General features: G+C 37.4%; 1 pseudogene; it reads right to left on the bottom strand.

Annotated features, from left to right (window-relative positions):
- Positions 1 to 13,921: 13,921 nt before the first annotated feature.
- LOC109446501 (large ribosomal subunit protein uL30 pseudogene) lies at positions 13,922 to 14,652 on the bottom strand (annotated as a pseudogene).
- Positions 14,653 to 25,895: the final 11,243 nt, after the last annotated feature.

Raw genomic sequence — 25,895 nt, 5'->3', positions numbered from 1 at the left:
CCACTGTCCCTAAACGATTTCATCCTGTCTAATGATTTTAATTATCACCTTTTTGCTAATGAGTTCCAGAAGCACATCTTTAGCTTGGACGTCTCTGGTCAGCTCCAAATCCATTTGTAAACTCTCAGCCCTCCCATCTGCGTGTCCTGTAGAGATACCCCCATTATTTTCCCGGTAACTTGCCTCCCATACAGCCACTCTTTCTCTAAAACAGTCAGCCAGGACAGAAAACTAGCAATCATCTTTGAGAGCTTTTTTTTTAATCTCCTCTTTGCATTCAATCCAATCACCAAATTCAGTAAATCCTATTGCCAAACATCCCGCAAATCTTCTCTCCCTCTTCATCCATATTATCACTAGCCCATTTGAGAACTCATCTCTTCTTGCATAAATTACCTTTTAACAGCAGAATTGCTTTCCCTGCATCCAATCTTGGTCATTTCAAACCTAATTATCACACAACCGCCAAAGTGATATTTTTAACATTCAAATCTGATCACATTACTCTTAGTTATGAAATCCTCAGACTCTTCTATTGTTTTATGGATAAAATCTAATCTTTTAAGGTCGCTGCACAATGGTTCTATACAAGGTCCTTACCAACCTGTCTACTTCCACTCAGAATCATGCCTCAATTTCCACACTTGTCCCACCTTCACAAAAATAATGTCATCCCCACTGTGTGCACATGCCCTCCCCAATGCTTGAAATATGGTTTTCTTCCATCACTGTTGACTGACTCTTACTCATCCAGTACAGTCACCATCTCTAGGATGCCCTGTCTCATCCATCAGTCAAGTTTAGATGCCTCTCCCGTGTTCTCTTAGTGTCTATGCTTTCCTCCAACCTGACCTTCTTGACTGATGGGTCATTTGAAACCTAATTTAAATCATTAATTTTAACTAACAAATTTACCAATATGACTAGAATTTCAGCCCCTTGAAGGCCAAAAAAAAATTTTTTTAAAAGGTACTTAGAAGCAGTTTACTGTATTAGTTAAGAGCACCCATTTGGGAATGAAATTAACTTAGATTTAAATCCTGAAACTTCCACTTACTTAATAATGGCGTGTGTGTGGAGGAGGCAGTCAGGTACACCTCTTTACGCTCCAGCCTCTGTATCGTAAAATATATTCAGTAATACCTTCTTTTGAGAGGTTTTAAAAAATTAAATAAAATAGTACATGGCGAGGCTTCACATCATCTCTAAAATATGATAAAATAACATCATTTTACCCATTTTTCCCAACTGGTAACTGGTACAAAATAGATACTTAAACGGCATAGGCATTTACTACTAGTGCCCCTAGAGCTTAATGAAGTCTTGAAGCAATGATGAGCAGACAGAGAACCAGTGGAGCCTTGAGAATATTAATACACTTTATTGATTCTAGAATGTCTGAATGACTGCAGGCATTGGTGAGAAGCTATGCAAAGTCTTGTGTTCAGCTTCAGGGAATACACATTTACAAAGGTTTGTGCTTTTATCCCGTAATTAACAGCTCCCTCCAAGCTTAGTCCCTCTCTAATCGTCAAAAAAATTTACATCCTATTGTATGCAACATCTTACTTGCCAGGAATAAGAAAAATAATCCCTAAAATACAATCTTTGTTACAATAAGAGATATTGTCTTTGGGGTCCTCAACCAGAGACATTGTCTTTTTACATGTGATACCTACACTCATCATTTAGCCTTGGACAAGTTCCCAAATAGCTCTATACCCTACTGACATCTGGTACCAAGGATAACACATAAAAAAGATGAAGGTATCTGCTCTACAATGGAATAAACATTACTAAAGGAAATGTAGATCAACCCCAGATCTCCTTATCCATAGATAAGGAAAAGTAAGATATTAAGGAGCTTTGAATAATTGCTGTTCAGAAATAAAGAAAGATGATTCTTCTGATATCAGATCTTTACCCTCTAAGTTCAGCTCAATCTTTGCTCGAATAACCCCCTCGGAAAGTCAATGAAAAGGTGTGTGAAATAAAATAAAAGCATTTGTAATATTTTCCAATGTGTTCTCTATGTCTTCGCAAAACAATTTTCTAAAACCCCACGTTCATACTGCTACAGGGATGAATCCTTTTCATAAGAAATAATACTTCAGGTCTAGGTCAATTGATTTTATAGCTGTACAACTAATTTTTAAAGTGTGGCCAGAGGTGACCTCTTTGGTTGTCTGTAAACAGTAGGAGCTCAGATTAATCCCTTCTGAAGGGAAAAGGGGAACTCCAACTGAACAACTTCTAAAAGCCTCTGTATTGTAAATGAATGATATTTGCTTGTGCATTTGTGTTGATGGTCTAAGAGAAAACCCACCTAATAACATGCATTTCATGTCATTGAAGCAACACCTTCTCCTTGACTATTGGTTTTTCACAAACAATCTATTGGCCAACACGAAATGAATTTCTATTCTGAAAGCCAAGTTTCACAAGGGAAAGAACATTCCTCTTTTTTAAATAGCCGCATCTCAGATTTGTCTTTATAATTTACAAAAGAAGAAAAGAAAAAACAAACAAACAAAAAACTCACATATATCATCCCATTTAATTCTTGTCTTGGTCATGGATTATTTTGTGGCGAGGGAAAAAGTTTTCCCTAACAAGCACAAATAGAGTTTTATTAGAAAGCTACAAAAGGAAAGTTTCATGGATATTCATAGATGAGAAATAAAGTACGGTAAGGCCTCTTATAGACAGAACAGGAACTGGAAATTCAGAAACCAAGGTCATCTCATGATTTCTCATCTCCTTCCTTCAATAGACTTTACCTCCTGATCCCTGGTCCAATCCATTGTGCCCACTGCTTTCACTCAACATAATTGCCATGAGTCACATCAAAGTTTGCAAGAAGATTCTGCTTCAGGCCATTTTCTCTAAAAGAGGAGTTAAAAATACGGTAAGTCCTTGGATCTTCATGAGCGCCTCCATTCTTTTTACTACATGAAGCCTCATTACCCTTGATCAAAGAGCAGATTACCTCTAACTAGTCCACAGTTTCCAGATGGAAGATGGATGAACATATAGTAATGGCAGAGAAAGGAGAATCAACATTCTATGCAGCAATCAAAGTCAATCAAAGTTGGCCTCTTTTCAAAAGCCTGATGAAAAATGAAATGCTTCCTGAGACACAGAGGAAAGATAGGGGAATATCTCTTTATGAGAGAATTAAACCATAAGAAAATGCTGTTTTGTGATCAAAAATGGTCAAATATCAGCAATTTTAGGGGGACAAACTTTATAAAAAGAGTATATAACCAGGCAAGTCATCCTGATTATTACTAATAGAGATGGTAAAAATTTGTCAGTGTGTTTATTTATGCATTTGAATTAAACCATCCTGTTTTTCACCTCACTATATTTGTTCCATTTGGAACAATCTTTTTATTCATCAATGAAAAATTTTCTCAGTTTTCTGAATCTACATTTTTCTTCCACTTAATCAAAAATATCCAGAGTTCCTGATTATGGGACCATCAAAGGTTATTTTCTCTTGATCACATTTCACTAAAAACTAGTCAGTAAATGCATGTTCAGAAATAAGAACAATCACTGAGAGTTCAAATGTCAGTGTAATCCAGTAACAAAAAAGGGGGGGCAAATGGGCATAGTCTCAGGGTTCTTGTTATTCCCCAAAGCTTAAGAAACACAAACTATAATGCGGAACAGGTCATACAAAAAGCATGACCTGTTTTCAAAATTCCAAGGCCTTCTACCTAATAGCTTTGCCATCTTGGGTACGTCGACAGACCAACTGAACCTCTCTGGCTGCACATGTAAATTGAGGAATGGAAGCACCTCTGAGGCCGAGTTGATGGAGTGTTGATTGAGACAATGCATTTGTTTATCAAGCCCCTGTTGTGTACCAGCACTGTGAGAGGACAGAAGTACAATAGGAGGAAAAAGGCATAGACCCTTTCCGGCTTCTTGGTGCTTATGAGCTAGTGGGGGAAACAGACAATAATCAAATGATCATGTGAATAAATGTTAATTATGGTAAATTCTCTGAAAGGGAATAATGTTCTGAGAATATGGGGAGGGGCAGAGGGAACAGGTCGTATGGCCAAAAGATATGTGACTGGAACAAGGAGATGACAAAAGATCTGTGTGTGGCTAAATGAAGAGAAGCCCGATGTGAAATGGGGCTGGAGTTGGAGTTAGGGACTAGAGATTACAACCTTGTCTTTGATTTTCTAAGATAGTGATTTTTTAAGACAGTGAGAAACCATGGAATATTTTGAGAAGAGTAATGATGTGATGAGGTTTGAAATTCAAAATACCAGCCTGACCATTGTGTGACAAGGAAATTAGAATGGGGACAAAAAGGATGCAGGGATCTATTCCAGTGACCTAGGTAACAAATGATGCAGCCTTGATTAAGTGGAGTCGAACTGGTAACTCTTGATGTTGGCCTGGATTTGAAAAATAAAGGAGAGGGATAAGGGATAACTCCCATGTTTCTGGCTTTGTTAAGATACAAGTTGGCAACACTAAAAGAGAACAAGGTGTATGTGAAGGGGGAACAAGTGAATACATTTAGGACATGTTGAATAGGAAATGTCTCTGAGACATCAGAGGTAATCAAGTAGGCATTTGATTATTCAGATATGAAATTCAGTGGAGGAGTTTGGGCTGTAGACACAAATTTATGAGGCATCTGCAGTATCTGAGGTAAGGAAGGCCTTGCTCGGGTGTCTATGGGATGTTCTAAGGGACAGCATATAATGAATGGAAGAGAGAAACAGGGATTGAGCTTGACCTAGAAGAGGACTGATTGTATAATGGAGCCAAAGGTGCAGCACCTAGGGCGGTAGGAGAAAACCAGGAGACAATCATGCCAAAATCCTTGTTTTTAAAATAAGGGCATGGTCAGCACGGATGTGCTGCTGACATTAGGTAAGATGGGGACCCCAAGCGGTGCCAAGCACCATGTCAAGTGCACACTTGTCATTCATCCAATGGTGCAAAAAGTCAGTGCAAGGTGGCTAAACTCTCAGCCACAGAATACACTCATTGGACCCTGCTGCTGATTTTCCTCTGGTAAGACAGAAAGTGAATCTCAAGGAAGAGGGTTTGATGTTCCCTTCACTGGAAATTCATCCCTTTCAAGAAGCCCTTGGAGATATGCCCAGCTCTTCATCTGTCCATATTCTGCCCAAGCATGACCTTTTAAACTAATATTTACTGAGCTCCACTGTCTCAGCCACTGTTCTAACTGCTTCATTGTACAAAACCATTTAACCCTCAAAACAACCCCATGCACAAGGCTTAATTATTACCCCACTTTACAGATGAGGAAAACAAGGCACAGAGAGGGTAAATGTCTTACTCTGGGCCACCCATGTAGTGAAGTGGCAGGGCAGAGATTCAAACCCAGGCATTCTGGCTCCAGAGTTTGTACTTCAATCATCTCACCATCTCTGCAAAGTCCTTCTTAATAGCCCCAAGCAGAGTCAGTGTTTTCCTCCCATGCTCCATGACACCTTGTACGTACGTCTTTTATGAAACTTGCTATCTATTTTCACCAATGTCTAGAGCAGTGTTGTCCAATAGAAATTTGTGAGTGACAAATGTCAGCCACATATATAATTTAAAATAATATATTTAAAATAACTATATAATTTAAAATTTTCTGGTAACCACATTTTAAAAAGGAACAGGTGGAAAATGTTAATAGTATGTTTTATTGAGTCCAGGTGTGATGGTTAATTTTCTGTGTCAATGTGGCTAGGCTATGATGCCACTTGCTTAGTCAAAGACCAATCCAGATGTCGCTGTGAAAATATTTTTAGACATGAGTCACATTTAAATCAGTAGATTTTAAGTAAATCAGTTTACCTTCTATAATGTAGGTGGGTCTCGTCTATTCTGTTGAAGGCTGAGGTTTCCCAAAATAGGAATTTGGGACTCGAGACTGCAACATAGAAACCCTGTATTAGTTACCTAGGGATGTCATAAGAAAATACCACAGACTGGGTGGCTGAAACAAGGAAAACTTATTTTTTCACAGTTATGGAGACTAGAAGTCCAAGATCAAGGTGGGCAGTTTCGTTTCTTCTGCGACCTCTCTCCTTGGCTTGCAGAGGGCCACCTTCTCTCTGTGTCTTTACATGGTTGTTTCTCACATACCTTTTGTGTCTCTTCCTCTTCTTATAGGAATACCAGTCATATTAGAATAGGGCCCCACCCTTATGACATCATTTCAACTTAATTAACTCTTTAAGGTCATAGCTTCAAAAATAGACATATTGAGGATTAGAGCTCAACATATAAATTGGTCAGAAGTAGGGTGCAGCGGGAACAATTCAGTCCATTACACTGCCTGAGTTTTCAGCCTGCCTGGTTTATCATGCAGATTTCAGACTCTAGACTGCAATATCAACTATTACCTGAATCTCCAGCCTGCCAGCCTGCTCTGCAGATTTAGACTTACTAGCCCTATGAGCATGAACAAACTCCTTAAAATACATCCCCCTTCTCTATCTCCTGTCTCTCTGTCTCTGTCTCTGTTTCTCTCTATATCTCTGTCTCTCTCTGTCTCTGTATCTCTCTCTGTAGATAGGTGATAGATAGATAGATACATAGATATAGACAGACAGACAGGCAAATAAATACCATGGGTTCTGTTTCTCTGTAAAACCATGGCTAATACACCAGTATATCCAAAATGTTATAATTTCTACATGTAATCAATATAAAAAATATTAGCAAGATATTTTACATTCTTTTCATACTAAGTCACTGTGATCTGGTTTGAGATTTCACACTTACAGCACATCTCACTTTGGACTGGTCACATTTCAAGTCCTCAGTAGCCACATGTAGCTGGTGGCCATCATATCACACAGTGTAGGCTTAGAACAGAGCAACAAGGTGAAGTGCAAAGAGGAATAGATATGAAGCCATTGACCTGGCTTTCAACTCTGGTCTGTCACTGAGGCTCAGTGAATACTAGCTATAATTTCTGCTCTCCTAACTAGATCTCTCCAAGCCTAGGTGTCTTCATAAATGAGGGATAATAGCACCTACCTTGGAGAGCTGTTGTGAGGATCCATTGCAAAGCCCCCAACAGAGTGCCTGGTAAAGCACAGATGCTCAATAAACTTTCCTTCCCCTCTTCTTTTTCCTATCTTCTGTTTTCCTATCTTCTGTCTTTAAGAAAAAGGTCTGTATTTGTTTCATCTCTGTTTCTCCAGTCTGGTGCATTGGTAGGTGCTCAATAAATGCTTGTGGAATTAATGAATGGTCTTATGCTACTGTGAAGGAGTGTAACCACTTGTTGATTTATATTTTCCTTTGATAAATCATACTTAAAAACACTTTGGCAGGACTTGCAAGCCGTAGAGCTGTTGACTTTGTAATGGACGGTTCAGTGAAGAGATGAGTCAGGTTTGAATTTGGGGATTTGAGGGAAAAGACTATTAAGCTAAAGGAAATGTGGCAGCATCACAAATAAAACCAACCAGGCAATATGGACCACAGACATCGGTGACATAAGAGTACACTAAATTTTTAAGTTCATTACTGTGTATAATTTTCCATTACTGGGGATAAATTTGACAAGTGTTCATGAGATGGGATGTATCCTCATTAAAGAAAAAAAATAGGAAACACATTCACACTGAGTCACAGAAATCTAGTTGAGATGAAAATATTTTTCCCTTGCCCATGGGCACATGAAAAAGCTAATTCATTTGCAAAAGTAAAATTTTCCGGCAACATGCCATTTCATGAAGACACCTGAGGTATTTCTTAGTCAGAGTCCATCAAGAGAAACAGAATCAATAGGATGTATATAGATGGAGAGAAAGATGTACCATAAGGAAATGGCTCCCGTGATTAGGAAGCCTGACAAGTATCAAGATTTTCAATTGGCAAGCTGGACCCCAGGGCAGCTGATCGTGTCATTCCAATCTGAATACTGGCAGGCTTGAGACCCGGAAAGAGCTGATGGTTCAGTTAGTCTGAAAGCAAGAAAATACTGATACCTCAGCTCAAAAGTCGGCAGGCAGGAGTCCCCTCTTGTGCTGGTGGATCAGCCTTTTGCCACCAGCAATATCAGGCCTGGATATTCAGCTGACTGGATGAGGCCCTCAGGTGGGGAGGGAACTCAGTCTACGGATTCAGCTGTTAGAAACACTCAGTATAATGTTCGACCAAATGTCTGGGCACCCCATAGCCCAGCTACGTTGACACATAAAATTAACTATCATACCTGACAAGGTACAATCTGCCATCACAAGAGAGATTTCTGTCAATAAAGCATTTCTTCAAGCCAACTCTTTGGCTCTCTTTTTTCTCCGCGCTCTGCGTCTTCTCAGTGTACTATTTCTTTCCCTCTCCCTTATACAAGCTGTTGGAGGAAACACTTTGGAATGGAAGCTGACGTCTGTGGGCCACCACTCTGTCAGATAACCTTTCAGACTGTCCCCACAAGAAGTGGGAAAGCCAGGAGGACTCATGAAAGTGGCAGCAGCCTCGGAGAAACCATTGCAACCCAAACTCTGTCACTCAACCCTCTCCATATGAAAACTCAATCTTGTCAGTGACCCAGACGTGGTCAAACTTGGGAATTATAACTTATACAAACTAAATTGAGAGGAATTCTGTACAAAACCAAGGGAAAAATTCATTAATCGTAACAAGAGAAACAACTGCCAAGGGGTCCTCTAGCCAAAGCATTCCTTCCTTGTAAAGTTATATCAGAAATCAAATTATAATCAAAATATTGCTTAGTGAATATGAATTCAGAGTAAGTGGCGGATCATTTAAACAAGATGTTCAGTGGCATCAAACAAAGAATAATTAATGCTACGGTTTCAACCATCAGCACCAGGAAGGACAAATCTTGGGAACAAATTTCTCTAGCATTCTCTGCCAAAGTGTACTTCATGGATTCTTTGTTTTCTTCTTTCATATGAGAGGCTGACCAACTCCCTTTCTGTTTAAAACATTATTTCTTTTAAAAATATTTAACAGGTTGCAAGTCAAGTCTTATTGGTTTATAAGCTATTCTGTTTCAGTAAGATGATTTCCATATTTCTGCTATTAATTACCTTAAGTTTTCAAAGAGAATCTCACTGTTTGACTTTCTTTTCATTAATATCCATACAATCTTTATAGAGATTCTGGTAATCTATAGCAGTTCTGGTAATCTATTCCTGATTGTCACAAATCGTTCAAACAAGAACGATTTCATTACTAGTCTCAGCACATTGTCAATGTTATTTTCAGCTCAGATTATTGGTATAACTGACATTGGGGTGTTCTAATATTTTTAAATGGTGTTTTGGGGCTCCTGACAATTTGGGGGAGGAGTGACTTTTATATTTCCTACTAAACAGTCTTTAAAGACATGCTGTCCTTTAGGCAATTTTTACTCCTTACCACTTATACAATAATATTGCTCCTGTGTTCAACCTCTTAGAAATCCACAGAGTGACTAGCTAACTAATCAGTTAGACTATTCCATCTTAAGAAGTTAGTGATGGTAAAAAACAGAAGATGATGTCCTCTCCAATGCCTTAAACTAAAGGGATTGCTAAATTTGAAATACAAGCATCAAAGCACTATAGATAGAAAAAAATTTTTGGACTGCGAAGGGGAGATTTGAAGGTGAGAAGTTAATTCATTTATAGGAAAACACATATTAGCCCATAAGACATAATTCTTTGGTTGGAACTGCCAGGAAAGTAAATTTATACTTAATCAAAAGATTTTCAAATCACATTAATCTTCATAAAGCGTTTATAATCTCTGGCAAAATCCCCGTTCTAATAAGTAATGTTAAGTAAAGAATTGCAACGCAGTAGGGCATCTTCCCTTAGACATCATACCTCATGATAAGTAGCATTAGTGCTTTAAGGATCTCAAAAGAGAAATTCATTACATTCCTGATACTTCATGGTTACTAGAATGCTAAGACCTCAAAAGACATTTTTTTCTTGTGGTTTTCCACAGAAAACCATAAGGTACAAAATTGTTTTTCAGCTACTGTGTTCATTTACTCAACAAATATTTGTTGAATGTTGCTATGTGCCAGGAACTGACAAAAGTGAAGGGGACACAGAAATGAGCAGGTGTGACTCCAGCCCTAAGGGAACTTAAAGTATGAATAAAGGCTCTCAAACCTGGAGTCATGTTAGAACTTTCCTTATTTTCCTTCCTTCCTTCCTTCCTGTTTTCCTTCCTTCCTTCCTTCCTTCCTTCCTTCCTTCCTTCCTTCCTTCCTTCTCCCTTTCTTTCATCCTAGCTCTCTAGCTATCATCATCTTTTGATCATAGTGTAATGCTTAAGGGGTCAAATTCTAGGTAGAAGACTAGGTTCTACACAGAAAAAGAGTTGAGAGAGAGATAGGTAGATAGAGACGCTAGAAGAAATATTCCTGTGTAAAGCAGAACTCTGACAATCATTGTTAAGTCTCAAATTAACTCTCCCAGAGAAATATTTTTTGTCACATCTACATTGTTTTTCCTTAAAAAATGGTTTTCACAATATTTTCAGAAATATTGTGAAACATTTGAAATATAATCCTGGAATATTTTGTGAATCATTATAATCCAACTTACTTTTTCCTCTCCCTTGTGAACTATTTGTTGGCGAATGAAACAGTTTCATTTTCACTTTTTCAAAATGATAGTATAAAAAAAATGAAGTGAAAGTATGAATCATAATATAATCAGGCATTCATAGTGAGACATCCATTTATAACTCAGAAAAACCATGGGGTATTTCCAAACTGATGTCATTCATAGAAAGAATCTCATGTGCTGTAGAAGAATTAGAAAAATTACGTGAGCCAAATGGGGGATTCAGAATACATGTGGGATAGCCCCAGCTAATTATTTTTTTATTATTATTACAAAGCTCAATCTATATTTCAAATACTTAATTTGGTACTCATCTTAGAAATTACACACTGGATTCTGAGTTATACTTTTTAATTCTAGTAACTGAGATGATGTACACTGAGAGTTTACTTTAGAAAGCACAATACCAATATAAATGGTTTACGTAACTCAAGGTTTTCTTTTATTTTCTTTAAAAAGCTGTATAAGTATGAAGATTTCCATGAAATTCTGTGTAGTTAATTTACTTAAATTAATTTTATAGGAAATCAATTTTATAGGAAAAAATAATAATCTCTGCTCAAATTATTAATGTTATTTTATTTTTTTCTGGGAGAGAGAAATAAATATAAATCTTTCTTTTTCAATTAAACAATTAAAGGAGGATTTTTTCCTTCTCTCCACTATGTTCAGGGTTTTAAAAACTTTAAAAAGGTTATAGTATATGTTAAATAAATTAGTGATATTACACAGATTGAACATTATTTAGACAATACTTTCCTCTGGGTTGTCCACATTTGCTTGGAAAATACTTCAGCTGTGTTAGTTCTGCCAAAGTTGCTACTACATTTGCTAGTTGGTTGATTGTTTGACCTAGATCCTAATAACCAGTTGATGTGCCAGTTGATCTTTTTTTGATCAGTGAATGTCCCTAATTTCCTATTAGCCAATGTCCTCAACATGAGGGACTCCACAGAGGTCATCCCACTCACTATTTCAGGTAACACCACTACTTTGCTCTTTGGTTTCTGGGGCTTATCATGAGCCCAGTGGTTTACCCACAATGTCTAATCCTAATACCTGCTATAACTGCTGTGCTGTCCTGGATCGTTCAGTGGGACTGCAAGGGAACCTGCCAATAGAACGCTCTGACCCCAGGTGATTTAGGAACAAACTTTTAAATGTATTAGAAAATTAAATTCTTCCTCATTCTATACACAGACAGGAATTCCACATGATTAAAGACATAAAGATTCAAAGCAACACTTAAAAGTTTTAGAAGAAAATGTAGGAGATTGTCTCATTACATTAAAGTAAGAAAAATCACTTAAAATATAAGAAGATTCATCAGTTGTAACAAATGTACCACTCTGTTGGAGATGTTGATAATGGAAGAGGCTACGCATATGTGGAAGTAGAGGATATATGGGAAATTGATGTGCCTTCCTCTCCATTTGCTATGAACCTGAAACCACTCTAAAAATGAAGTCTATTAAGAAAAAAAACTTAAGTACTAACTAAATGATGAATACATTTGATGACATTAACACTCTAGATTTCTGTATACTAGAAACCATAAACAAAGTTAAAAGGCAAGCTGGAGACAAAGAAAATATTTACGGGACATTTGAGAAATAATTGTAATCTAGAATATATAAAAATACCCTATGAGAAAAAGACAAAAATTCCAGTAAAGAAATGAATATAAACCTTCAGTTCTCAGAAGAGAAGCTCTATATAACCAATAAGGATATGAAAAAAAAAAAAAGCTATAACTTGCTAGTAACAGAAACATGAAACTTAAAACAAGATACCCTTTTATGTCCATAAGACTGGGAAAAATTCAAAAGCCTGACAATGATAAGTGTGGTGGGAAACTAGGGGAAACAGGAACTTTCAAGTTCTTAATGTTAATTACTGGTGATTAATGAACACTGAAGTTTTACTACAGGGAATGCAGTTTACATTTGAGAAGAAAAATATAAGAGGTTGAGAAAGCAAATTGGTATAATTTGGAAAGCATTCTGGAAATATCTAGCAAAGTTGGAAGCTTAGGACCCAGCAAGTCCACTTCTAAAGTATAAATCCCAGAAAAACTCTTGCATAAGGACACAAAGATATTCATGGCACCATTTTTTATAATCCCAATATGTCTGCCATTGGGGAAATGGATACTCTTAGTTTCATTTGTATCAATGCCAAGTATGGGTTTCCTCTATTGTGTTTTACCACTCCCTTCTTTACGTAGTGGAAAATCAGGCACTGACCCTATCTTTTGCTTCATTCTCTTCTTTCCTACACTCCCCTATTCCCATGGGAGTCTCTTTCCAGCTTGGAAAATTCATCTCCCAACATGTTTCTGGCCCAGGTACTTGGTTGATGTCCACAAATCCTCCTTCTTTTTGCCTTTCCTGGTAATCTTGCCTGACTTTTCTTTCAGATTTGGGTTACTGGTCATTCATAGCCAGAAACATTATCCTGCCTCACACTTCCTCAAGGCCAACTATCTGTTTGAATGTAGAGGAAAAGAGAGGGGAAAATATATGTAGGGAGAAGAAAAAGTATGGATTAATAACTTCAAATAATACCCGACCACATTCTTCTCCTAGCAAATCTTTGGACAGTGACACCCACATGCAGACTGGTGCCTAGCTCTGTGGGAGAGGTGAGGAGAGAAGCATGAATATCTGCTGAATTTCTTGAGTCATCTGGAAGTTTCTGCTAATAGCTGTAGTAGATGCACCTTCATCCACCAATAACCTTCCGCTGCTCTCATTCTTCCCACCCTAGGAAGTTGAGCTTGGCATAGGTAAGAGCAGAACTTCTTCTGAAGCAGGATACTATTGCACAGTTGCACAGAACTGGGAGGAGAGTTGCCCCAGGAAACCTAACGTCCACTGACTAGGGGAGAGTGGCTGTCAGTAACTGCAGGCAACTTGGGTGGTCCAGCCATTCTCTTCCTCATCAGTCAATATCCTGCTCCAAATCTCTGTGCTCAAAAAGTCAGAGGCAGCCCCCTGCTCCTGCCATTTAAGGAGGAGATAATGAGGCTGGCTGCCATATTGGTGTTCTGCTCTCCTCTCACTCTGCATCAATCTCTGTGTCTTCCCTTGTATAACAAATGAATAAATAAATGAATGAAAAGTAAATAGTCCCCCCATACCTCCCTCAAGTAACAAATATGAAGAATTGGATGTGTACTTGTTCCATTTTCTCTTTGGTTAATCACATAAACTGTTTTCTTTTGGGACGGGTTGTTTTTGGTTTTTTGCTTTACATTTCAATGTGAAAGCAGTCACTGTTCATTAACTGACCAGATTCCCAAAATAATTATGGTAGACACCTTAGTTCATCTTTCTAATAAGCCAATTGATTTGGTATTTCCTATCGCCAACATCTCCACCTTCTACAAAATTCATGGTCTTTTACTTCATTCCACCTTGAAGGGCCAACTGAAGTAGTTTGCTTCTTTGAAGCGCTTTCCAACAGTATAGATCTCATTCTTGAGATCTTCTGTGCAGATAGTACCATATTTACCAAAAGATCCAGCAATCATAGTGTTATCTGCTAACGCAATTAGCTTCTTATTGATTTTGTCATAAACGTGCTTGTAGATCAATTCATTTTCTGATATCAGGTCCAGGTACCTCAATGCAATATACTCATATGGCTCCACAATCCTTAACATGTTAATTAAAGCCTTGTTGAGCTTAACAAAAGTACAACTGAAGGTCTGGCAGAGGTGAAGAAGCTGCACCACCTGTCTGACTTTTGGGGTCATACCTTTACTACTGATCTTGATGACATATCCTAGTTTGGGTTCTGCAAAGACACAGAAGCTGCCAGCTCTTCTTGCCATGCTAACCATTCTTGTCTCAGTTCTGTACATCTGCCTGTATTCTTGTGATAGTATCTACCTTCTTCATAGATCAGCTTCTTTCTTGCCTTCTGAAACATCCTCTGAGCAAACTTCTTTCTCGGGAACCTATCTTCATCTCTGCAAAATTCCTTCACTTTTTCTTAAGGGTTTCAGGCACAGCAAGAACTGTCTTTTTCTTCTTTTTTATACCCTCCATAGTTCCAGCAGGAAAAGAGCATATAACCTGTTTTTCGGTTTTGACTTTTTTTAACAGGTGGATATTATTCACTTTCCTCTGAATTTGCTTTTATACATCTCACTGTATATTGTGAACACCTCTCCCATTTGGAATATTTAAATATCCTAATATGTCATTTTCCATTGTTTATGTTTGTGTGTGTGTGTGCGCATACACACATGCCACAATTTAATCAACTTCCTACTCATGGGCAGTGAGATTGCTTATGATTTTTTGACTTGAAAAACAATGCTACAAATAGCATTGTTCTGTATATATATGTTCTTTATCAAATGTGATATTTTAAAATGTAAGTTAGAATTCTAGAACCAAAAGGGCTGCATGATATATAGTAGTTTTAATTCAAATAATTGCTGCCACAATTATTGTCTAAAAAGTTGAGGAATTCACATTCCTCCCACCAAAGTGAGGGAGTGTTTAGATCCCTGAGAATTTGCCAGCAATGGTTGGTATCACTTATTTAAAACATTTGCCAATTGAACAGGTGAAAAAAATGGCATTTCATTATTTTTCCAATTCAGCGTCCTAGAGCAAGGGCAAAGATGTAAATTCCAAGCAAAGAGAAGAACGCCTGAGAATCTGAAATTCTTAGTTGCATGACCTGGTATGTCTTTCTCCACCTGACCCTGGTTTCAGATCTACATTCCTCCTTACAGAGCTCTGAGAAAGTTGGAAACAACCAGTGTTTCCTTAATGGTGTTTCCTTTCAGCTCAACAGAATTATGTCAACTGTTATTACAAGGAAAGGCCATCAACTCACCAGTTTGAAAAGGAAAAGGTGTGTCTACTGGCTAAAATAAATAAAAGGGCAAAACTCACAGAAACAGTTTTAAAACCTAACGGTTACAATAGTACTGAGGAAGCTGATCGGACAAAGCCCAGCTCAGTGCTTATAAACTCAGGGTGTCTCGTGAACTTTTACAGCCTAATTTTGGAAATTTACCATAGAACAGCCTTGAAGAGATCTGATAGTGACAATGATATTAAAGAAGGTTTCAAAAGTGTATGAACTGTGGTCCTACTTTTTGACCCACTTGATACCAATAATTTCAGAACTCTTCATGACGAATGAAGGGTGACCAAGCATAAATTTAAAAACACACTAACGTATGGACACACCTAACTTCATTGTGCATCGAAATAGAAATTGATGCAATTGTAAAATTTTAATGCTGCTTAATTTTAAGTCAAAGTCTGTGAGAAAATATTCTTCATAAGCAGCAAGTGATTCAACTCCAGTTAAAAACAGTCCTAGTGGTTGATAGGGGCAATATATTGACTTTTAGAGGATGTGAAAGACGTTTAAACATTCCAAATCATTTCTAACACATATTGAGGAAGAGAAAAGACTGAAGAGAAATAAGGGCACAAGGACAGCCTTTTCCACAGTCACTGAAAGAAGCAGAAATTCTGACAGAAGATCTTAAGGCAGCTGAGGAATAAAGTGTTCTATCTAAAACATAACATAGTTTTTGGTGGCTCACTGGATAGAACCTATTGTCAGAGATCAGAGTAGAAATAGTGGACTACTCTGTAAAAAAGGAAAAAAATCACTAATGAATAGATATTGATGGAAAATACTGTGTAGAGAGACATTCTTGATAGAATAGCATGTGCATATTTCTATTTGCTGCTCACATGGTATTATAATGTTTGGGGATATACACATCAATCTCACCTGTTGGACTATATAAGCTTACAGGCAGGAGACTCTTTTATTCATTTTCATAATGCCCAAAATCTAGCACAGTGTCAGGTGCAGAGAACATGCTCCGTGAATGTTGACTGTAGAAATGGAAAAATTGTGCAGGATGCTAAACCACTGGAAATATTGATGTAGTTGTATCTGTTGATACATCAGGGCTATGGACTGAGTTATGTTCCCACCCAAAATTCATATGTTGAAGCATTAACCCCCACTGTGATTTTATTTGGAGATGCGGCTCTTCAGAGGTAATTAAGGTTAAATGGTGTCATAAGAGTGGAGTCTTGATTCAATAGAATTGATGACCTTATAAGAACAGGAAGAGAGAGAAATCTCTCTCTACAGGGACCACCAAAGAAGGCTATATGAGGGCGGACTGGTTGGCTCAGTTGGTTAGAGCACAGTGCTCATAACACCCAGGTTGCCGGTTCCATTCCCAAATAGGCCAGTGAGCTGCACCCTCCACTACTAGACTGAAAAGAACAACTTGACTTGGAACTGATGGGTCCTGGAAAAACACGCTGTTCCCCAATATTCCCCCAATGAAAATTAAAAAAAAAAAAAGGAAGAAAAAAAAGCTACATGAGCACACATTGAGAAGTGGCCATCTGCAAGCCAGGAAAAGAGCCCTCTCAGCAGGAATGGAATTGGTTGGCACCTTGATCTTGAACTTCCAATCTCCAAGCTGTGAAAAAATAAATATGTGCTATTTAAGCCACCAATCTATTGTGTTTTGTTATGGCAACCAAAGCAGACTAAAACAATCAATAACCCAGTACAATTTCTGTTGCTTTTCATTGGTTTCATAACAATGAACTAAACCAAAGAAAAAATGACTTTTTAAGTCATAATGATGATCCAAGAATGAATTTTAGTACAATATTTGATGTGTATGAAATTAAAAGTGACTGAAAGCTTGAGAATAGTATTCAACAAAGTAGAGAAGGGGGGGAAATTAAAATATAAGGTGTAAATTACTTTTAAAACACAAAAATTTGATCAATGTGGAAACTTTTATTTAGCCTCTATCTCCTTTGAGAGAAGACTCTTTGATTTCTTTGATTAAGTTTGATTAAATTTAATAAAGTTTTGAGAACCATTTCAACCTAATGTAAATACCCCATTCTCTTCTTAGATTTCATCAAAGAGTTGGTAGCAGGTTGCATAAGTGTTACTTTTGAACTATAGCAAGTCTTCAAATAAGGTTGTTTAGTTCAACATTGTTTTGTTATGAAGTTGATGAGATGCCATAGGAAACTATTGTTTATAGCAATCAGGTTATGGTAAAATTAGTTTCATTTTACATCATTTCGCTTAGAAATACAGAACCTATTGAAGACATTAAATGAGGGTTTACTGTACAGTAGTCCGCCTTGATCCGCAGTTTTAATTTCGTTGGTTTCAGTTACCTGCAGTCAGCTGCTTTATGAAAATAGTAAATGTAAAATTCCAGAAATAAATAATGTATAAGTTTAAATTTCACACTGTTCTGAGTAGCATGATGAAATCTCGAGCCATCCTGCTTCATCCCACCTGGGACATGCATCATCCCTTTGTCCAGCATATCCATGCTGTATACGTTCCCGGCTCACTTGTCACTTAGCCAACTAGGCTATCAGATCAGTTATCAGATATTTTGAGAGAGAGAGACAGAGACAGAGACATCCAAACAACTTTTATTACTGTATATTGTTATGTGTTCTATTGTGTTATTAGTAATATTGTTGTTAATATCTTATTGTGCTTAATTTATAAACTTTATTATATGTGTGAATGTATAGAAAAAATAGTATATATAGGGTTCAGTACCATGCATGGTTTCAGGCAACTACTGGGGGTCTTGGAATATATTCCCCAAGAATAAGGGGAGACTACTGTATAGCCCCAGTGCATTTTCCACATTGGAAAAAGGAAGCCAAATGTTTCTTATGAAGCATAGGATCCCACACACACACAAAAAGAAATATCATTTGCTTCTCATACTTGTCTTAAGATATGACACATTTTTACATAAAGTTTGTCATCTGAAATTTCAAACCAAAGTCAGCCTGGCAACAGTTTGCCACTTCACACTTACAATGGATTCCTTGAATGAAAGTTGCCTTTCTGGAGTACAGGGATTAACTAACTGATAAATGTGACACATGCTTTACACATTTACCATTATGATGCCCGAAATGAATGTACTAGTGTCGATTTAGAAATCCAGATCTAAGCTACTTTCTCAAGTTTACCAACACTTAAAGCAATAAATAGAAGCATGTTCTAAGCACAAGGATACTTGACATTTTCTCAACAATGTGAGCAACTTAAGTAGGACAGTGATTTGGTGCTTCTGAAGGTAAAGACTTTTTATTTTATTTTCATTTATTTTTTCTGCAAAATTTGGATTTACCTCCTTCAGTTCTTGGCCTGAAGATAGTGGTCGTTTCTAGGGCATTCTGTCATCATCATCTTTCAAACAACTTTAAGAACTGTCACAAAATCCATGAACTGTTGAAAATTGAAACTGAAATGTTTCTTATACTTTCTCCTATACTTTATCTGCTTTTCATTGGTAATTATGAGCCTCATGAGTTGAATGTTACTTTTGCCTATGTCAAAAGCTTTGAAAGGAAAATTCTGAGTTTTATTCTTTATTATATTATTTCATTCTACAATATATGTTCAAATAGATTTTCCATGCTGTGTAGTATTGCACCATGTAGAGAACGTTTATAATGAGGTCAACATACACTGTTTCTAGGCACCACCAAGGAAACAACTCTGTTATACTCATAGTCGAATATTACCAGAGTAAGACAACTAAATGACTCATTGGGTCCTTGGTTGGAGGGTTCAGTGCTGCAGCTTGTAGAGCTAAATTGAGAACTCAGAAGACTGGTGCAATTGTGAGAGTCTCTTTGAGAGGTCATGAGTGACTCTCTTCCAAAACACAAAAGCATCAAATAGGAGAACGTGTTTGATGGAAAGAAAAGAAAATATGAAAGCACAGGAGTAAAGTCCTATGTAAGTCCTTTCTTCCTCTCTGAGAAAGCACATGGAGGCTGAGTATCATCCCTAAGTCTTCAGGGAAGCCAAGGAAGCTGGTCCACATGACAACACCTCGTCCTGCATGATCAGAAAGGTAAATGGATAAGTCACTGCTGCTCTACAGGGCTAGATAGAGCCACCAGTGTGAGGATGGTAGGAGGCCATTGGGAAGAGACACGTGAATACAAAAAGGAAGAATTTGTACATCTTCCATCACTATGCCTGAGAAAAAGAACTTTCAAGAAGATCAAGAATTTGGTGGCATGGAAAAGAAGAACTCTCTGCTTCATATGCAAAACACAATATAGTGTCCTATATTGTTATATTCATTCAGTCAGTACCTATTATTGCTTCCTGTGAATGAGATCCTAGAGAAGGATACAACACTGAATAAGCACCTGACTCCTGTCCTCATATGACTTACAATCCAATGAGCAGATAAGAGTCCACACTCACCTGTCTTTTCTCCCTTTCTGCCTCCTTTGCTGGTTCTTCCATATCTCCTGACCTCTAGATTCAGGACTGTTCCAGAGTTCAGTCTCTAGGCTGCTTCTCTCTTATCTGCACGCTTCCTCCAGCTGCTCTCATCCGGTCTCAAGGCGATAAGTACTAGCCACACAATAATGGCTCCTAACTTTACATCTCCAATCTGAACCTCTCCTCTAAATTTCAAACTCCTGCCCAACAAATCCACTTGAAATGCATTTCCAACAAGACAACTAAAACTGGTAACTACCTGTGTGCCCTTCTCCAGTCTCCGCATCACATATTACGGCAACTCCCTCCTTTCAGTTATTAACCAAAGGCATCATTCTTGATGTCTTTCCCTCTCTACACTCTACACAAAAATTGTCACCAAATTCTGTTTCCTCTGTCTCAGAATTGTCTAGAATTTGCCTGTCACTTACACATAAACCCTGTCCAAGACAATTATTTTTGCCTGTATCACTGCAATCACCTCCTAACTGTCCTCTGTTGTTGTTTTTTAATGAGAGGACAAGGTAAAGAAAGAAAATACCAGTGAGTAAGGAAATGTATAAGCAAAGACCTACAGGTGTGAAATGGTGAAGAGGAACAATTATAAAAATCCCAGGAGGTTGTAAGTGGAGGGCAAAGGAGGATGAGAATGCCAAATTAATTATTTGCAGATTATTCTTTAGAGCAGGGTATTTCAACCTCAGTACTATTGACATTTTGGGCCAGATATTTTTTTAGGGATGTGTCCTGTGCATTGTAGGATGTTTAACAGCATCCTGGGTATTCCCTGCCTGAGTTATGATGACGAAATATGTCTGCAGATATTGTCAAATGACCCCTGTAAGGCAAAATCACCCCAGTTGAGAATTCCTGTTTTAACAAAAGACAGTCATTGAAGAGTTGAAGTACAGGACGTCGTTATAAAACCTAAGATCAAGAAAGATTAAACTGGCAAGACGTCATATGTTAACTGGGTAGAGTAGGTGAGAGAGAAAAGTTAACATACTTTTGCAATATTTCTAGACAAAGATAATAGGGCTCTGAAATATGGAAGAGGTCATGAAATTGGAAATGAGAGAGTAAATTATATTTATTTATGGTAGGAGATATTCATTACGGGTATAGAATCAAACAGGCTTACCAACATTTATTGCTTTGACAAGAAACAAGAAAAATAGGACTCAAAGTTGACTTTGATCTGTTAAGCCTAAGGGACAAGGTAGTAGTTGTAACCAATATGGGAAATAATGATCGAAGCAGATTTAAAAGGGAAGATGAGAAGTTCAATTCTTGGAATTGCTAAATAAAATGTGTTAGAAGGATATCCAGATAGAAATGTTAAGCCAGAACTTGAAAAAAACGAGACTGAACTATAGAGGACGATACGGGAGTATACACAGATTTAGAAGCCATTTACAGGGAATGTAGAGTTGAACTCATGGGGGTTAGATTGCCCAGGAGAAGAGCTCAAAATAGACAGAAAAGGAAGCAGCCAGGGACAGATGCTCCTGGGACACCTACCTCTAAGTGGATATCATATATGAAGGAAGCAAAACGAGTAGTTGGAGAAGTAGCATAAGTGCAAGAAGACGCAAAATTGTCTAAAGAGACACAAAAGAGAGATTTGGACAAAGACATGGTGGGTGGGTTGGTTGGTTAATGTCAACTGGCACAAGTGGTTAAAGAATATGCAACTGAGAAAATGGTTATTGGATTCAGTTGAATAGTAAGTTCCTGGGGTTTGTGAAGAATGCAGTGTCAACAGGATGAGGACAGAAAATAAATTAGACTAGATTTTTAAACACGTAAGTGCTGCAAGTGAGTATGTAAGAAGTTAATTGGTAAAGGGAAAAAATAAATAGAGGAACTGTGTTTCTCAGAAGTTGTGTATATTTGTAAGTGATTGTGAAATTAAATGAAAGTAAATTGAAAATGTAAGAAAGGTGGATAGAGGCAAAAGAAGTGATACTTAATGGAGCATGGTTCCAGAGGAGATGCAAAAGTTTTAATTACAAAGCACAAAAGTTCAATTTTGTAGAAGAGGAAGGTATCATTCTCTAATACTGGGGGGAGAGAGAATAAGAAATAATGCAATATGGTAATAAATTACAAATTTGAGGATTCTCTACACTAAATATTTTATATGTAATTTAATCTGAAAAGAATGTTTACATAAAGAAGAGACTTTTAAATGAAAGAGTTAAACATGACTTTCATATTGGTAGGAATGACTACAAAGAAGAATCCTTTCTCCAGTCTCAATGCCAGGTGTTCATAGACCTAAGCCAGATTTTTATGGCGTATTTTATTATTCTGTTCAAACTAAATTCCCAGAATATCAGCACATGCTCAGTTAAATACGATATGGAAACACATCACAAATACAGAAATGTTATTTTTGGATTATCTGTGGATTTGGGTCGATTTATACCTCCATGCTGCCCAGTGATGGCAAGAGATCATGTTAGTATAGTAAAATATATTTTTAAGTAAGTTCTATTGCAATGTACCCTGCAAATACCCAAGGTTTGGCATCATGAGAAAATAGGAAAATAAGTGGAAATATTGTGCAATTTTGGGTTTCATTTCTTAAATTCTCTGAGAAAAGCTGACTACTTCTCCCATTCCCTTTCATTCAGCTTTCTCTTATATATCAGCACAAAAATGAAATAAGAGGATCCTGTATCATGAGACAATTAATGTAAAATGTCAATGAATCATAATGGCAATTTTGTAAATTGGGCAAGATTTTAATATCCCAAACGTTATCTTCCACCCAGTCAATGAGAGGAAAACATTGGTATTTATTTTTTTTGCTTTGTTAATTATCCTTTTGTTCTTTAATTTCTTATATGAAACTACCACAATTCCTAATAAAATAAGAAGCTAAATTAGTCTTCACAAATAAAGATATTTTCTTCCATCAAAAGATACCATCAGAACAACAAAGTAGGGTGTGAACAAATACATGTGTCAAGATTGACACAATACTGATAACTGCTGAGTTGGGGTGATCCGTATATGTACTTGTTTGTACTCTTCACTCTACTTCTGAGTACACTTGAAGATGGTCCCTTGTAAGTAAATATTTTTTTATTACTGATGTTTGTGAACACTTTCCCTCAGTTCCAAAAGACAAAAACCTCATATTCCTGCTCTAGAATTGAGGGATGTGGTTGACAAACCCAATAATGAAGGCAGAATGGTCCCCAAAACATATCCATATCCTAACCCCTGGAACCAATAACTATATTACCTTATGTGATGGCTATTAATTGTATGTGTCACCTCGACTGGCCATGGGGTGCCCAGATTATTTCTGGGTGTGTCTGTGAGGGTGTTTCTGGGTGAGATTAGTGTTTTAGTGGACAGACTCAGTAAAGTAAATGACCCTCCCCAAGGTGGGTGGGCACCATCAAATCCACTGAGGACCTGCATTTTAAAAAAAGACAGAGGAAAGAGGAATTTCCTCTTTTCTGCCTCACTGATTGAGCTTGAATATTTCATTTTGTCTTCACCAACCATAGGACTGGGGTTTATACCACCAGCTTCGTTGGTTCTTGGGCTTTGGGGTTTGAATTGGAATTACACCACAAGCTTTCCTGGATCTCCAGCTTACAGACAGCAGACCATGGGACTTCTCAGTCTCCATAATCATATAATTGCATGAGCCAGTTCCTCAGAATAAATATATATTTCAAATCTATTTTATAAAGAAATAAATACGTCTTACATGGCAAAGGAACTTTGCAGATGGACTTAAGGTTACAACCCTAAAACTGGAAGACTAGTCTGGATTTTCCCATCTAGGTGGGTCCAACCTATTTACACGAGCTCCAAGGACGGGACTTTCTGTAGCTAGAAGCACAAGAGATGCTGCTGAAGGACAAATCAGAGAGATTCAAAGCAGGAGGAGGACTCAAGGAGAAGCTGTTGGTTTGAAGATGGAGGGGGCAACATGATGCGGAGTTCAGGTAGATTTAAGGGGCTGAGAGAGGCTCCTGGCTGACAGCCAGCAGGGAATCAGGGACCTCAGCCTGCAGCCCAAATAACTGAATTCTGTCAGCAGCCTGAATGACCTTGAGAGAGACTCTCCCTCAGAGCCTCCAGATAAGAGTCCAGCTCGCCAACAACTTGATCTCTGGCTGGGAAACCCAGGTCAGAGAAACCAGCTGAGCTCAGCAGACGTACAGAATTGTGAGATAATAAATAATGTGTGTTCTTTTATGTGGTCATGTTATGATAATAAGGTGGCAATAGGTCACAAATATATCTTACTTAACGTAAAAAGGACAATAGCTGAACAACATTTTTAAAAGGCTTATTCCCAAACTGAAAAGTAAGACAATGAGCAATAATTACAATTTAATGTTTTGCTGTTACATTGGAAAAAATATATAATAGAAATTGTGGTAGAGAAATGCATTACATCATGTGATGAGCTCCTGATGGGCATATAAACTGGTCCAAAGTTTTGGGAGAGTAATTGGTGATATGTATAAGAAGTCAGGATGACATGTTTGAGCTTTGACCTAAAATTCCACATTTATTTTTTAAAGGAAATAATTCCAGTGGTATTTCTTAACTTTGATCTAGTAATTCCTCATCTATATATTAGGACAATTTTAGATGTATTTATATGAAAATAAATATTAAAATGTGAACAAAAATTTCCTAGTCATCATAGCACAGCATGTAATAGCAAAATTGGTAACAAACAAAATATCCCCCAAAAAGAATTGGTTAAGTTAGGGTACACCCATGTAATGAAATACTGTAAAGCCAATTAAAATCATGTGGTAGATATGTACTTATTGACATGTAAGAGTATTTTAAGGGGAAAAAAATCAGGTAACACAAAAAGCATTACAACAGTGTCTGAAAGTATAGGTACCAAAATTTCACCAATTTTAGGTCCTCTCTGCTGGTCTGCATCTTTCGATTTTTATCTTATGATCATGGATTTAATAACAAACTAACAAAAGAAATTTTATTTTTAATGAAGTTTACATTTCTGTGCTTTTACATAAATTTCCAGAAAGTTATTTACTCAATTAGGACAAAAATGATTGTATATATTTCAGGACAAATGACAAAATATTTCTTCTTCATTTGGAGTGAAAAATTAGGACAAAGAATGTCCTCCTATTCCTGAGATGTTTGCAGCTATTGTATAAGAAAAATTATCTCTAGTTTTATCACATCAACAATATATCTACTACCCCTCTACCATCATTACATCTTTTCATTCTGTTTAAATTATGCACCAAATTTCATTGGTCAGACTCATTTGATCCTAAATATTGCACAGCTTAAGAGCTTTCATTGAACTTAAACTAAAATAAGAAATGCTCTCCTGCACTCAATCTCCATCTCTTCCTGCACGACCACAGACACTATCTGATAGTTCTGTGTCCAAACCCTGGCTGGAAAACAAAACATGATTCTATGACTTCTGAACATATCAAAGGTTGTGGTAAAATCTGGCTTCAAGGGAGACAGGAAGTGAAAAATTAGTTTTTGGAGATAAGTACTTATCTGAGACAAATCTGAAATGCATATTTCAAGAGATTTTTCTCAATTTCAACCTTCCGTTCTTGTATTGACTGGCATAGCGTGATGTTTTACCTAAAATCAAAAAATTATATTTGAAAGGCGTGCTGTAGTTTCTTGGTGCTAAGTCCCTAATCTCTATTAAAGCATAGGAAGCAAAAATTGGGGTTGATTCTTAAAACAAAATCCATTGCTATTTAGCCCAGTAGTACGCTGGAGAGCTGATCGTACACATTTTCAAGGTGATGGCTTGAAATTAGCAAAGGCTACAAATCAGGACTTTCTTTCTTTCCTTCTTGGCGATCCCATTCAGGTGCCACATGGCTTCAGTCCGTCCCAACCCATAGGTAAGGCCTGAAGTAGCGCCACAAGCTTCACAGTTCATGTCATCACTTGGACCCTTGGCTTTTAGTCTCTGCCGTAGCCTTGATC

The sequence above is a fragment of the Rhinolophus sinicus genome, chromosome 17, assembly GCF_057876585.1.
Source record: "Rhinolophus sinicus isolate RSI-liver-muscle chromosome 17, RSI-T2T, whole genome shotgun sequence".
NCBI lineage: Eukaryota > Metazoa > Chordata > Mammalia > Chiroptera > Rhinolophidae > Rhinolophus > Rhinolophus sinicus.
The sequence above is the reverse complement of the archived record's forward strand: the minus strand, read 5'-3'. Positions and strand labels throughout refer to the sequence as shown.